General features: G+C 40.3%; 2 long non-coding RNA genes across 2 annotated transcripts in view; both read right to left on the minus strand.

The window, feature by feature from the left end:
* Window positions 1–15,993, minus strand: part of LOC310737019 — a 193,139-nt gene that overhangs the window by 86,068 nt on the left and 91,078 nt on the right. The window lies entirely within an intron of this gene.
* On the minus strand, window positions 1,509–14,305 carry LOC310737032. Its single transcript, XR_014536735.1, has 2 exons — window positions 3,088–14,305; window positions 1,509–2,711 (listed from the first exon to the last, which is right to left on the minus strand). It is a non-coding gene; the product is annotated as an uncharacterized lncRNA (long non-coding RNA).

Below are 15,993 nucleotides of genomic sequence, written 5' to 3' on the forward strand. Positions count from 1 at the left end.
GACACACAAAAATAGCAAAAGAACATCATTTGACAAGCACGCATGAATATGCCATTTGTACTCTGAAAGAAATCATTTCTGGTACATAAAAAAAAAAAAAAAATTAATTTAAATACAATTTAGAACAGTTTCAATGCAAGACACTTTGGATCATTATTAAACAAATCAGATCAGCAGACAAAAATATGAACACTTCATGGCCACACCTCCTTTACTAACACTTAATGGTAAAGAGGCCACACCTCCTTTTCTGGGACTAAGGCACAGAGGCCACAATTCCTTTACTGGGACTAAGGCACCGTGGCCACACCTCCTTTACTGGGATTAGGGCACCGTGGCCACACCTCCTTCACTGACCCTTAATGGTAATGAGGCCACACCTCCTTCATCAGGACTAAGGCACAAAGGCCACACTCATTCACTGGGACCAAGGCACGGAGGCCACACCTCCTTCATCAGGACTAAGGCACAAAGGCCACACCTCCTTCACTGGGACTAACGTGCCATGGCCACACCTTCACTGACACTTAATGGTAAAGAGGCCACATCTCCTTTACTGAGACTAGAGCACAGAGGCCACACCTTCTTCATTAGGACTAAGGCACAGAAGCCACACCTCCTTCACTCCGACCAAGGCACAGAGGTCACACCTCCTTCAAAGAACCTTATATAAAAAGAGGTCAGACCTCCTCATGATTTTCAGCTGATAAACCATAAACATTCTGTTTACAACGACTGCAAGTCCCAATCTAATCTATTCTTAGATTTGATGTAGTGTTTTTGGAGACGCTCTGCAAGTGTGTAATATCACACAGAGGCGTATGAGCCGTTCGGGAACGTGCCAGCGTTGGTAAACCACAGTCATTTGGCTGACTCTGGTCCTTTATGAGCAGAAACTTCAAGCTGTAAATATATCAGGAATATGGTGAGGGGGGCTTCAAACTTTACATTTCACTGATGCAAGTTCTCAAGTTGCACTGTTTTTCTGCGGTTGCTATAGTGGCATGAGCAATATCTCCGATGTCTGACGAGAACTCTGCTAGTCTTGAGTGATATGATATCAATATTTAGATTTAAAAAAATTGGATAGATAGATAGATAGATAGATAGATAGATAGATAGATAGATAGATAGATAGATAGATAGATAGATAGATAGATAGATAGATAGATAGATAGATAGATAGATAGATAGATTCAGGAAATTCCTGTATAGCAGCACAGAGAGTAAAAAGTATATTAATGCAATTTACATTATAGATGGAAGATAAAAATAATATAATATTAAAATGATATAAAAATAATTTAAAATATACATTTGTTTTTAAATTTAAATCATCTTTCTGTATAAACATTTCTTTTTCAATATATAAAAATATATATATATATTTGTTATAGATTATTATTTTATTATTTATATATAAAAATAATATATAATATAGTATAATAATGCAATATAAAAATAAGTATAAATATCTATTATTTATCTCATTTAATACATTCCTTTAATGTGAAATAAAATGACAATAAATATTTTTAAATAAAAAAAAGAATTGATTTCTGTAAATATTTTACACGCATAATTAAAGCATTCAATTCATTTATTTAACATCAAGTGAACATTATTGAAATTTGTTTAGGTTATTTAGATTATTAAATCATCTGTTCTGCATGTTCTTTCTTCTTTTATTTTTATATCATTGGTGATAAATAAGATTTGCGAAAAAATATTTCTCAGTGGAATTAAAATTCAAACTATTATTCATTGTTTGTCAGGAGGCTTTTCCTTTTCAATTCAATTCAATGTTATTTAAAGTCTACTTTTAACAATGGACATTGTCCCAAAACAGCTTTACAGGGAATTGCTAACATGAATTTACATGTTAGTGCCTGTAAGTTTTATCCCTAATGAGTGAGCCATTGGCCGACAATGGCAAGAAAAAACTCCCTGAGATGGTATGAAGATGAAACTTTGAGAGGAACCAGACTCAGACGGGAGCCCATCCTCATCTGGGTGACACTAAATGTGCTTTTCTTTTTATATTTGGTTTTAAATTCTCTCCCCGTGTTACCATATCCGCTCCCTTTATGTGCATGCATTTTTCTCACCCAGATGCCAGACAACCTGTAATTTAAAATGGCATTTATAATGCGTCCGCAGCCAAAAGGATGAGCGCTGAGGCTGGGCGGAAGCCGTAACTGCGAGAGGACAGAAAAATAGCACCGTAAACTACAATTTATTCTAATTGTCAAATGATGCTGAATGTCTTACGTCCTGGATAACAGAGCGCACAAACACACGTGACGTGTTAAAAAAAAGAAAACGCAGAGTAATGAAGGAAGGTTGGAAAATTTGGTTGGAAGATTTGGTTTTAAGACTGAGTCACAGTAAAATTCACATGTGTCCTACGAGCAGCAAGCAAGCAAGTGATTACAGAGCTCAGGAACTTCAAACGCTGTCTGTACGGAAGACCGCTAACATGGCTGCTGCCGTCGTATAAAGTGCAGATGCTGGGGCTGGTGCTCAAGTTTCGAACACTGGGTTTGGTTTAAAAGGAGATTTATAATGCTGCTATGATGAGCTGCTGTGAAAGCAATCAAGCTTCTTTATTAGTGACCAGAAACAGCAGCAGCAAACAAAACCTACTGAGATGAACGTTGACCATTAGCAAACAAACCTGCACTGAAAAAAAAAACATTTGTTCATTTACTCTGTAGCATTTTGTAGCACCTGGAATTGAAGTGGATCCGAATCCAGACCCAGAGACATGAATGAATTCAAAATAGTGTTTCCACCTAGATGATGTTTTATCAAACTAACATAAATGATCATTAAAATACACTATCTGGAGTGTAAAAGTTTGTGTACACCTGAACACAACATCCCATTCCACATTTAATCCCCATTCGCTTTTCTGGGAAGATGTTCCACTACTTTTTGTGGAGAATTGCACTCAGTCAGCTACAATGGCATTAATAAAGTCAGGTACTGATGTAGGTGAGGAGGCCTGGGGTGCAGTCAGCATTCACATTCATCCCAAATGGTGTTCAATAGGGATGTGGAACCCTATTGCAGGAGATCTTACACTCCAAACTATGGAAAGCATATCTTCATGGAGCTGGCTTTAGGCACTTGCTGGAAGAGGTCTGATTTCAAATGAAGGAAAACTTTTTTTTTGCTTTTGCATCCTATAAATCTTCGGCCTCGAATTTTGTGGTAACAGTGGTTTGCGGAAGAATCACACACGGCTGGAAAAGGTGGGGGTCCCAATACTTTTGGCCAAACAGTGTATCAGCGAACAAAAGTGTGTGGTGGTGGGGCTGTGCTGCCTGCTTGTATTATTCCTCAATCGATTTTTATCAACTGCCAGAGCTGCTGTTATAGAAAATGAATCAGCACTGTCTGACCAATCAGAATTGAGAATTTAATCCACGATGCTATAAACAACGATAGCTATTTATTCATACCGATATCCGTATTAATAAATAGTGCTTTATCAAATGAAATGCTACACACGAGGATGAACGCTGCGCGCCGAGGATGTCGTGTCGGACGCTGGTTTCTATCCCAAGCGAAGGGAAATCGTTAGCATTTCGTGCAGGACGTAAAAAAGAAATGTCGCTAACACCGCCGAACGGGTCCCGAAAACATCGGCACACACATGAAAGCACTTTTGAACACACATGATGTCAGATTATAAACTCCGACTCTGGCGCAGGAGCCTGGCCTTTTGCTTTAAAGGCCCTGACGAGCATACTGAAGTAGGTGCAGATCAAACGCACTTGCCTGGGGTGCATTATATCAGATTCCACTTTGTTACGAAGGCCTGCGTTCGTTTTCTGACATTTATAGTCGAGCCAGCCTTCGCAGAGGCCCCCTCGGCCTTCCTCCCTCGATCCTGCTCGAGTGCCGAGGAAAATAAAGTGTGTGTGTGTGGGGTGGGGGGGAGCGATCCGACGAGGAATCAAGAAAGAAAGAGAGAAAGAAAAAAAGAAACCCAGCGCATCTGACTTCCATTGCCGAGCTAAGCGTGTGTGTTCCGCCTCGCCACTGGTATTTGGATGAAACGCGCAGCACGGTTACCAGAGCCCTGCTCCGTAAAGCGTATGATGTCATTGAGGTTCCATCTTTACAGGCTGCAGACGAGGCTCCTCTGGATGGCCCGGGTCAGTTCCCACGCTTGTTTGGCCAAGAGCGAGATCATGCAAAAGAAGCTTGTGGTAAAAAAATCCAGACAGATGAAGAGAAAACCAGACAGATGTTCCTCCTGAGAGGACTTCCTGTTTTTTTTTTTTTTCCTGCACCTCTTTCTGTCTCTTATCCTGAATAGCAATAGTATTTACACTGAATAATAAAAGTGTGTGTAGGGAGGCTTGGATGGCCATGTTGACAAGGTTGCTGTTCTTCTTTGCACAATTTTAATCAGACCGGATTAGGGGTGACCCCGGTAGTCAAAGATTCAATGTTTCGAATGTTATGAAACGAGGATTGTGCCATTTTGGATTTATGGGGGTGCTCAATGTAGATTTCACATAGAACTAACGTTTTTCTCCAAATAAGTTAATATACAGCCTATTAAGATAATGCAGTAGGTAAAAATGTTTTAATTAATAAATATTTTTATAATAATAAAAATCACCCATTATTAATAATCTGTATATCTGTATCTATAATTCTGTAAATTCATTTTTTATTGTTTTTTAGTGCATCGATGTTGCACTAAAACACACATGATTCACACATGAAAAACATCATACACACATGATTCAAGATCGGATATCCCTAGATCGGATATACAATGGAACCTCGATACTCGCGACCTTGACACTCGCGACTTCGATAGTTGGCGACTTTTCGATTGGAAAACAGAGATTTTACTAATAAATGATATAAAAATGTTTGAAAAACTTTATTATTGTATTATTCTTTTAAAGTAGTAAATAAAACATTTATGACAATCAATTCACAATTTTTGTTGAGTTTACACTACAGTACATGTACAATTCCCCTTGAAAAAAGAAACCATTACAAAGGAGAGTCAAAACCTCGCCATCACGAGGGATCAGAGAATGTAACCTCCGCGAGTATCGAGGTTGCACTGTGTTCAATTTACACACAATGGGGTCTGAAAAAACTTCACGTCCACACTTTTCGTTTTCAATCGTTTCCCAAAAGTTGCTCATCCACATTGAAATGTCTGAAAACGCTTACGACCCTGTACTGCGCATGAGCTTAATGTAAAACTGTCATTTCCACTTGGGGATCATTTACTTTCTGGTTACTTCGAGACGTCACGGCAAAAGAAACGCTGACTTAAAATCGTTTTTTGAAAGCCTCTGTTTTGACACGCGATGCAAAAATGTTTGTTGCAAAAGCATTTTCAAATTGATCCACTTTGGACAGAGTCTTTAAAAAAGTTACGTTGACTGAAAATGCCATCCCAATGTGGACAAAACGCCAAAACTAAAACCTATTATTGTGGACATGGCCATAGGTTTAGGTTTGTGTTATATTATGGCAGAAACCAGGTCTTGGTTCTGTGTTTTCATTACCAACCGAGCTGTGACTTACGAATACACGCTCGAGACAAATGTTGCGTGTTTTCTTCACACAAGGCATGCCTGGTTTTATCTAAGACCACCAGATAACCTCCAGAGAAACCCCTCCTACTGTCACAGGTAGAGTTATGTGATGGGAAAGCCACACACATACACACACATACACACAGGATACGGATAACCGTGGCGAGCTGCGCTGTTTGGTGGAGAAGCACTATTAGGTTACATTCCACATCAGAGTGGCTGTCCAAGAGGCCCTCCAGCAGGCGCATTAAGAAAAAAATGCTGATCTCGGATGAAACAATTCCATGTGTTCTAAACAGTACAGTGCGTTTCCCTGGTAATGTTCAACATCCTCTCATTTGCTCTCAAGGCACATGTGTGTATTTTGGGTGAGATGACAAAATCTGACAGAATGGGTCCCATTTTCCTGCAATCTGAGGTGATTGTCGTATTAGCTTTTGTGGGCAGTTGTGGTGTAACTTCTTAAATCTGGTTGGTTTAAAGGTGTGTAATTCAAAGCACGGGTGTAAATATTAATGCACACAGTCGTATATGTTACAGTTTCTGTAGGAAAAGCTTATTTACAAGAAATTGTATGGCAGATCATGATAAACAGCTGTATCTCTGTAGCATTTTTGTAAGGAGTCTCCAATATCAGGGCTTTGTAATAGTCAATAGTCAAGTAATAGACAATCTTCAGGACAGAGGAGGTCTTCAGGATAAAAGAGTACAGTAGTGAAGGAACTACTGTTTTAGTGGAGACATGATTCACAGATGTGCCACAACAAGTTGCTGAGGTAAAAAAAGGAATGAAACACTTTAGAACATGCTTCTGTTGGAAACTAATTCATTTCAGGGTTTCAACACTAATTGCTTTTCCACACACTGTGCGATTTTAACCACGATTTGGTTGTCTGAGACAGATTTTGAAAATCCTAAAAGATTCCTATAATGCTAGGCTAAAATATGTAGTCTTCGATCGCTGGTTTGTTCACCGAGAGCCGATTAATTGCCTTTTGTGATAATATTTTTCGCCTCCGATGAATCTTACCTGCAGTGTGACTTCTCCTACGACGACAATTAAACCTAAAAACAATTGGAGCGCAAAACCAGATGCTGCAATTAGCGCGAGCGACAACTTTAAACCGCCTCAGGAAAAATGTCGAAACGAGTGAGGTGGACAGTAGAGCAAAAAGATACTATTGGAAAGAGAATGCAGGTATGAACGTGTCACGGATTGATGACGAATGTATTTCTTGTGTGCGTCAGTTTTTGACCGTTGTTCAGTCCGACATTATAACAACTGAGGTCCTACGGTTTATATATATATATATATATATATATATATATATATATATATATATATCAGTGTATCAGATGTTGGACTGCTAATCAGAAGATCATGGGTTTAAATCCCAGCACCACCGAGCTGCTGCTGCTGGACCCTTAAGTAAGGCCATTAACCCTCAATTGTTTAGCTGTTTACCTGAGATAAATGTAAGTCGCTATGGATAAGGGTGTCCACCAAATGCCTGAATTGTAAATGTACCTAGCTGAATTCCCTGCTATTTATGAGTCTGTTTGGATATTCGGCATGTGGCCTAATCCCAGCCCTGTTGACAACAACCTCAAACTAGCGTCGAACCACAGTCCACAACACAGCCTGTCATATGCAAACACTCTCATCAGATAAAAGAGAGCCATAAAAACTAAACAATCTAACAGCTTTCATGCCACAAGTACTTTTAGCCATGAAGAGAGGAATGTGCTCTTTGAACCGGTTTTTATTTCGGTGCAGGCGAGAAACAAGGCGCGACCGAGTGACAGATACTCGGCCCCTGGCCTGAGCTCGTCACTATCTGGGCACCAATTTGACATCTCTGCCCTGGCACAAGCGGGTCCTGTTGGGAATCTGATGCTGCCATTGACGGCGTGGGGTGCAGCAGACAGACAGGGGCCTTAGCAAACAGCTTGTCACCCAAACCAACAGTGGCGGGGGAACAATAAAAGCAATTATTTACCTGAACAAGGTCCAAATCTTCATCAGACATGTGAGTCATCATCAAGCATGTCCTAACCAGCACACACTTCGGGTCAAGAGTTTTGTCAAAAAACGTTTGTATGTGGCATGTCTCATGGAATAGAGTGGTGTGGAGTGGTGTGGTATAGTATGCAGTGGAGTGGAATGGTGTGGAGTTGAGAGGTAAAGTGGAGTGTGGTGTGGAGTGGAGAGGTATAGTGTAGTGTGTGGTATAGTGTGGAGTGGAGAGGTATAGTGTGGTATAGTGTAAAGTGGAGTGGTGTAGTGTGGTGTGGTATAGTGTGGAGTGAAGTGGAGTGGAGTGGTGTGTTGTACTGTGGTGTAGTGTGGTGTGGAGTGGAGAGGTATAATGTAGTGTGGTGTGGTATAGTGTGGAGTGAAGTGGAGTGGTGTGGTGTGCTGTGGTGTAGTGTGGTGTGGAGTGGAGAGGTTTAGTGTAGTGTGTGTGGTATAGTGTGGTGTGGAGTGGAGAGGTATAGTGTGGTATAGTGAAAAGTGGAGTGGAGTGGTGTGGTGTGGTGTGGTATGGTATGGTATGGTATGGTATGGTATGGTATGGTATGGTATGGGATGGGATGAGATGGTATGGTATGGGATAAGATGGTATGGTATGGTATGGTATGGTATGGTATGGTATGGTATGGGATAAGATGGTATGGTATGGGATAAGATGGTATGGTATGGTATGGTATGGTATGGTATGGTATGGTATGGTATGGGATAAGATGGTATGGTATGGGATAAGATGGTATGGTATGGTATGGTATGGTATGGTTTGTTGTGGTTTGGAGTGTTGTGATTTAGAGCAGTGTGATGCAGTGTGATGTGAAGTGGATTGGTGTAGTATGGTGTGGTGTAGTATGGCATTAAATGGTTGTGGGGATGTGTTGTGGAGTATTGTAGAGTGGAGTGGAAAGTCAAATCAAGTCAAGTTTATTTCTATATTCTTTTCACAACGGACATTGTCTCGGAACAGCTTTACAGGATTAAAGAGTTAAGGTGAGCAATGTGTATTTATTCCTGATGAGCAAGAAAAAAACTCCCTTAGATGCTATGAGGGTGTTATAAGAGTGTGATTATATATCTTTAAACAATACAGTGGAATGGAGTGGTGTGATGTGGAGTGGAGTGGAGTGGAGTGGTGTGATGTAGAGTGGAGTGGCGTGGTGTTCTGCGGAGTGGTGTGGTATGTTGTGGCATGGACTGGTTTGATGTAATGTGGCCTGGTGCTGCATAGCCCAACAAATGCCATCAAAGCTTCACAATAATCAAGAATGAGAAGGTTCAGTCAGACTTTCAGAATGTGTTTCACAGCACAAAAAGCAAACCCTCACACCCCAGACTGTGATGGATGGGTTTTTCTTAAAGTCACAATGCTGAGGTAATACAGAAAGAACCGCCAGCCTTCAAACAATAACAAATTGTAAAACGCAGCTTGCACGGACCATTAGAAAGGAATTTCCTTTTTTTATAGCTCCGAGCTCCTGAGAAGGCCAGACTCGACTAATAGGGGGAATGATGGGAGGCCTGTTTAGAAAGACTAGGTGGGGCACTCGATCAGGTCTCTGCTGTACTACCTGTCCTCGCAGAAACTTTGTGACACTCATAGACCGAGAGTATAAAAAACCCCTGCACCTCTATGGAAACCAGCTGAGCAAACACAAACCCGGGCAATGATGTGGTAGTACGTTCAGAAAAAGTATCTATTTATTTCTATTCTATATGTTTCTTGTTTCTATGGAGACACTTGGCAAATCTTAAGGGCTGACTACTTCCTCTACTTTATCATCATGTGTCATGCTCTGAGGCAGTGCTGCTACTGCTGTTGCATTGTCTTTCGGTAAAAATGCCTGCTTGTGAGCACATGATTTTGTTATGAGTATGTGTGTGCTGGGGGCTACACGTGGGGGTTCGACAAAATTGCATTGTGTGGTAAATCTGGCTGACAGTTAAAAGAAGAAGCAAGCAAAGGAGAAGAAGGAGGGGAATGCCAGAGAGCTCCAAAACTACAGGGAGCATCCCCAGATCCCAGCTGCCCCAAGCTGGCTGCACCTCGCAGGCGAGTGCCAGGCTTTCTCGGCCTTCCTGGTCCAATTCCAGGCAGCATAGGAGGAGGAGGGTGCAAAAAAGCCAAGAATAATGTCTGGACATATATAAAGAAAACCTCACGGGACAGACAATGCTGAGTCATATGAAAATATGAAAAAGCAAACACACACGAAACGGGAAAGTTTTATAGGTTACCCCGATTTCATAAAAAAATATATAAATACAAATTTTTTAAAAAAGAACAACAAAGAGTGCGTTTAGAATGTAATTCATTATGTAATATGTTCCGTCTTTTTTTTTTTTCTTCAGAAGAGCTGGGACCGGTTAGAAACTCCGGCAAGTGCGTCACTAAAATTGTTTCCCCCCACAGAGCAGCCCAAGGTCTTAGGCTTCTCTCCATCTGTGCCACCAGCCAAACATTGCGAAATCTGGACGTTTTCCATGCATTATTTGTCTAACAATTGGAGTGTGGAGCTCATTTTGTGGATAATTATAAGCTTTTGTTGTGCAGCTAATAGCCAAAATAAACCGATGCTCCAAAGCACAGTTTTGTACGCTTGTTTTGGCAGCACCGTCACACCTGGCACAAGAGTCACCCGATATGGATGGCACGTGCAGGAAAACCCAAACCGTGGGATTCCCGGTGGGTGCGTGGTTAAAGGTGTGTTTCAGAAAACCTGTCATTTATCCTGACTCTCCGCTATATATAGCTTATTCATCTGCTTCGCACTCTTACACTATACAGTAAACAAAAAAATACAACCAAAAAGACCCCACCCTATCCTTGATGATACACACTTCTTGGAAGCTGTTGTAAATACGCATCCTTTCTCTTTGTGTCATAAATATCCGAGAGAAGTTAAGAATAGCTCCAGGTCCTGGACTCTCCAGCTTGCCCTTGCACATCGACATTGGAACGGGTTGGGTGCTAATGACAGAACAAAGTGCTTTTCCAGAATTTAGGGTGAGAATGCCCTTTCTCTGGAACCAGGTAATCACCACAACAGGTCCACCTAATGACCCTTTCTTTGTCCGGCATGAGGAGAAATCTATTTCAGAAGATCCCACAGGACTAAAACAATTGACCTCAGAGTTATCCTGTCCGCTAGAACACGCGCTGCACACATCACCACTTCCTGGTGGATTGTCAACAATGGAATGAGGTTTATAGTACATGACATACAGACGCCTACTGACACACCAGGTTACGTAATGAGGCTAATATTTTTAGATTAATTTTTAAACAAAAAATTTAAATACGAAACGAGACACAAATAATACAAAGAATTGATCTTCCTAATGTTGTTTGTTGGAGAGTGTTGGTGTTTATTGATGCAATAGAGAATTAGGGTGTTGATCTATGAATTGTTGAATTGTTAATACTGTTGTCCTATACCTGGTGGTGTTTGATGTCGGTCTTTATTCTTAAATGTTGTTTTTACATTTACGTCATTTGGTACACGCCCCTCATCCAGAGCGACTAAGATTTATCTCATTCATACAACTGAGCAGCTACGGGTTTATGGGCCTTGCTCAGGGGCCAGGATTTAAACTAATGATCATTCGATCCAAAGTCCAATGCCTTAACCACTTAGCTACCACCTTCCACCTTTCTTTGGTGGACAGAGTGGGTATTTGTTGGTGTCTGCTGGAATTTGAGGGATATTGATGATTGCATGTTTAATTTTGTTGGTGTTTTTTGACATTTTTGCTGGTGTCAGATGGCAAATACTTCAGTTTGTTGGTGTTTATATACATGTGCTTTTATGGCTTAAATTGATGTTTTGGAGTTTTATGGGTCAAACTGGTGCTCGCAGATGAGTAACGGAATTGTTGGTGTTTGTTTTTATGGGTCATGAAACTGTAACATGCTGGTGTTTTGTGGTTTCTGTTCGGAATAGTTTGTTTGTTGGTTAATAACCCTGTGTGTTACAAGCGTTTGATGGTACATTGGTCCTTGTTGGTACATAACATTTACACAGTATTTAATGTCTAGGGATGTAATATTGGCAGAAAATATGGTTATCATTAGGATTTGATGGCAAATATTGTCAGTTTTGGATTTTGGACTTGAAATAAAGGACTTTGCTGATGTTTTTATAGTTGTAGTGTTTATTGATGAATATAATATAATATAAATTCATAGCATTTGATGGGGTTTGTTTTTATGGTTAACGGTAGTATTTAATTAAAGGTATTTTAAGGGTTTTATGGTTTAGATTAGTATGTTTTAGGTAACCAGAGAAAGAAAAGAAAAGAAACTTCCTATATTCCCTGAAGTCTCTGTACACTTTCTGGTCTTCTACTTCGAAACATCGGTAATGTTCTTCATCCCTACGCCTCCATCAGAACGCTCAGGTCTTCGAAACAGCTTGTTCAGCGTGTTCAATTTGTAAAAAGCACTTCTCTGTTTTAAATGTGCTCTATTAATAAAGGATGGCGTGACTTGACCAGTCAGGCTTCACGCGGGTTTGACGCACTTCGTGTAACATTTTAAAGTTAAAATGAAAGATAAATGTGCTATATTACTTGTCACTTGTATTTTACAGCACAATAAAACCCTTTTTTCAATGTTGGGAGAACGGGGTTCAGCCGTGATACATCATCCCTGGAGTACAGAGGGTTAAGGAGTGGCAGTTTGGCAATACCGGGGCTTGAACCCCCAACCTTCCAATCGACAACCCAGAGCCAGAACCACTGAGCTGTTCTCTGCAGAATCTGAAATACATTTACATTTATGGCATTTGGTAGATGCCATTATCAAAAGTGACTTACATTTAGCGTATTCATACAACGGAGTAGCTATTGGGTTAAGGGCCTTGCACAGGGGCCCAGCTTGGTGTGGTTCATGACTTTGGGTCCAAATTCCCATGCCTTAACCACTAAGCTACGGCCTTCCACACACGCAGGTATGCGATGAAACTGAGCGGGGAAAAAATGCTAGGCAAAGCCATGACAAGACGGTCTCAGCCTTAGACATATCCAGAGGAAATAAATATGCTAATCAGACTTGGATATTATTTATACTCTGAGCAGCTCATAGCCGAAACATCCTGACGTTCGCCGAGGTCGCAAACACAATGTGCCCTATAAAACTGCTTTATCAAAGGAGGATGTAGACTAGCTAAACGGTCGGCATCTAACCAGAAATTTATTTCCCATACTCACTATTACTTAAAATGTGAACTTGAATCTAGTCTGTGCTCTGGCCTCGGATCCACACAGAGTTCCCCCAGTACATACACCATCCTGCCTTCTGCACTGAAGTCATTTCCTGTCCCATGTCCCATTACAGCGGCTGACTGTGTCTATGCTGACGCTGTTACGCGTAACACTGAGGAACGTTACAGCCGTCCTCTTCACACCTGTATTCCATATGGCGCTTTCTGCAGCCCTTCGGAGGACCATCAGGATATATTTGGAAATGCTGATGTGGTTGCGATTGCGAATGCTTAATGTTCATCGAGGGAACGGGTGCCATTTTTCCCAGCCATGACATCCATTTGTCATGGAGAAAGGATCAGGATTAGGAAGGGAGTTGTGGAGAGATTTATTGTGGAAAATAAAAAATAAATAAATAAAAAAGCTACGCAATTAGAGTGGCTTACATATTGAACTTTTCCACATTTCAGAGTGGGACTTCTTTGGGATTAGATGTCTGTACAAAATAGAAAGCCTACAGAAACAAATGGAGAAAATCAATACCTAATGATTAAAAAAAAAAAGAAGGAAATTCCATCCCAGATTGTTGCACTATAAAATGTGGACAAGTTCAAAGGGGTGAAAACTTATGGAAACCATGCGCTTTCATGCCTCTAATAGCCACAACATTGGTTCTCAGAGTTATACCCCTCCATAATAAATCCCTCAATTCAGTTTTGTGATCCTGATCTACATGATGTAATTCCGATCTGTCGCCATGACAACAGGTTTGTCATTATAGATGCTGAACCAAAGCAAAAGTGAGCGAGTACTACACGTCTGACAGTACAGTTATGTGAAAATAATCCACACCACATTTTCAGAATATGCGCACAGCCTGGAATGTGTTATTTACCAGATTTTTATGTTACAGTTATACAATATATGGACACATATTTGTAGACACATGACAATAATATAGTATGTGCTTTTTATCCCCATATTATAAGAACCTCCCATCTTCTGGTCAGATGTTCCACCAGATTTTGTGGAGATTTTGTGCTCATTCAGCCACGAGTTTGTTGGTAAAGTCAGGTACTGATGTAGGTGAGAAGGTAAGGAGGCCTGGGGTACAGTCAGCATTCCAATTCATCTCAAAGGTGTTTAATAGGGTTTATAGTTCTATAACATATCTGTGAGATCTTCCACTCCAACCCATGTGAAGCAGATTTTCATGGAGCTGGCATGGTGCGCAGGGGCACCGTCATGCTGGAACAGGTTTGGGTCTCCTAGTTGAAGTGAAAAGAACATTTTATGCTACTACATGTAAAAAAAAATTCTATAAAACGGTGTGCCTACAATGTACAAAACTTCGAGGAAAAAAACCACATATGGCTAAAAAAGTCAAAAGATGTCCCAATACTTATCTTCATCTGAGATACAAGTACAAGTTCCTGTGCATAAGTTGTTTCTATATAAACAGTAATGTAATACAATAAGTGCATTAATATAAACCTATTGCTCAGATACTGTCTGATCAGTGTGATATAATAATAATAATAATAATAATAATAATAATAATAGTAATAATAATAATAATAATAATAATAATAATAATAATGCACACCTTCTGACCAATCAGAATTAAAGATTCAACCTCACTGTGGTATACGTGCTGGAAATGGAATTTAATGCGCTCAAATGAACGCTCTGGAGATTCGATCAACGGACTAAATCCTAACGAAGGTCTGTTCCTTTGCAATGCAGGATGGAAGTTTTCTTTCCAACACTGGTGGTTCCCACAGAGAAACATCAGGTCCCAATTTTAGCGCTGATCACAGCGGCCGGGCCGGGCGAATATTTCTCTTATATACGTTGAGCCTCCCGTGACAGATCCCACGCCAAGCCGCTTTTCCTCCTCCTGAATCGCTGCACATGCCGCCGATGGTGGTGATAAATATCCACGGCAAAACTCATTTCCTCAAAAGCCGAAAGTGCGCCAGGCCCCATGAGCCCCGTCAGAGGCAGTCAATGCAGACACACAGGAGGGGGTAAAATTGGGACCTGATGTGGGAGGTGGTAGCTCAGTGATTAAGGCATTGGACTTTGGATCAGAAAGGTCACAAGTTTAAACCCCACCACCACCAAGCTGCCACTGCTGGGCCCTTTAGCAAGGCCCTTATCCCTCCCCTGCTCATTCATAAGTCGCTCTGGATAAGAGTGTCTGCCAAATGCCATAAAAAGGTCAAATGGTTAGGGTATATAGGAGGGGGGGTTGGGGGGAGGACTGAATAAAGGAACAGTAAGCTAAACATACGCTTCCTTTCCAAATACATCCATCACAAATATACTCTACATAGTGTTAGTATGCTTTTTGAACATCCCATTTCACATCCAGACCCATTTGCTGTAACCTCCACTCTTATACATATAAAGGCACAGGGCTTTCAGTTAAATTAAATCCTTTTTTTCGATAAAAAAACGAGTTTTCCAGAAACTTATTAAGTGGCGAACTGCAAGTTTGTTTAGTCTCTGTCTCGTTCTTTGAGTGCATTTTTTACATTATTTAACTTCAAACCATGCACAACAATGCTGGGGTTATAGAAAAGAAACTAGTTAGCACAGTGTCACTGTGGTCACTCAGTCCGTCCCGGAAATAAGATTTGTTTTGCTAATGCATGAAAACGCTAAAAAATCCATAGCGCTAGCGTTTGCCGCTAACCAGGAAGTGGCGTTTTATGTCCCGCTTCAAGAATTTCTCTTAAACGGAGAAAATCCTGACAATTTCACATAATGAGGGAGTGAAATAAGTAGAAAAGTTAAATAGATATCTTTTAAAATGTATAAATTAAATGTAAAACACACACACAAACACACTAACACACTAACACACACACACACACACACTTACATACACATCTATATTACCAAAATGGGGTCTAACAAATGTAAACTATTACATTTTTTTTCCCATTTATTTATTTTTACTTGTGCCAATTTAATTGGTTACTAAATGTATTCAATATCAAAGTGTTATTGTTTTAAATTGTTTTAAAAATGTTATCTGATGTTTACAAATGTAATCATGTAATAATTATAAACTATGTTAATAAAAAAATTACAAGCAATTTTGTTTTTCTTTTGTGAATTTTGTGTACTGTTACACCCATAATATATATGAGAGTTGATAGATGAAGATTC

This window comes from Silurus aristotelis, assembly GCF_946808225.1.
Source record: "Silurus aristotelis genome assembly, chromosome: 14".
Classification (NCBI taxonomy): Eukaryota; Metazoa; Chordata; class Actinopteri; order Siluriformes; family Siluridae; genus Silurus; species Silurus aristotelis.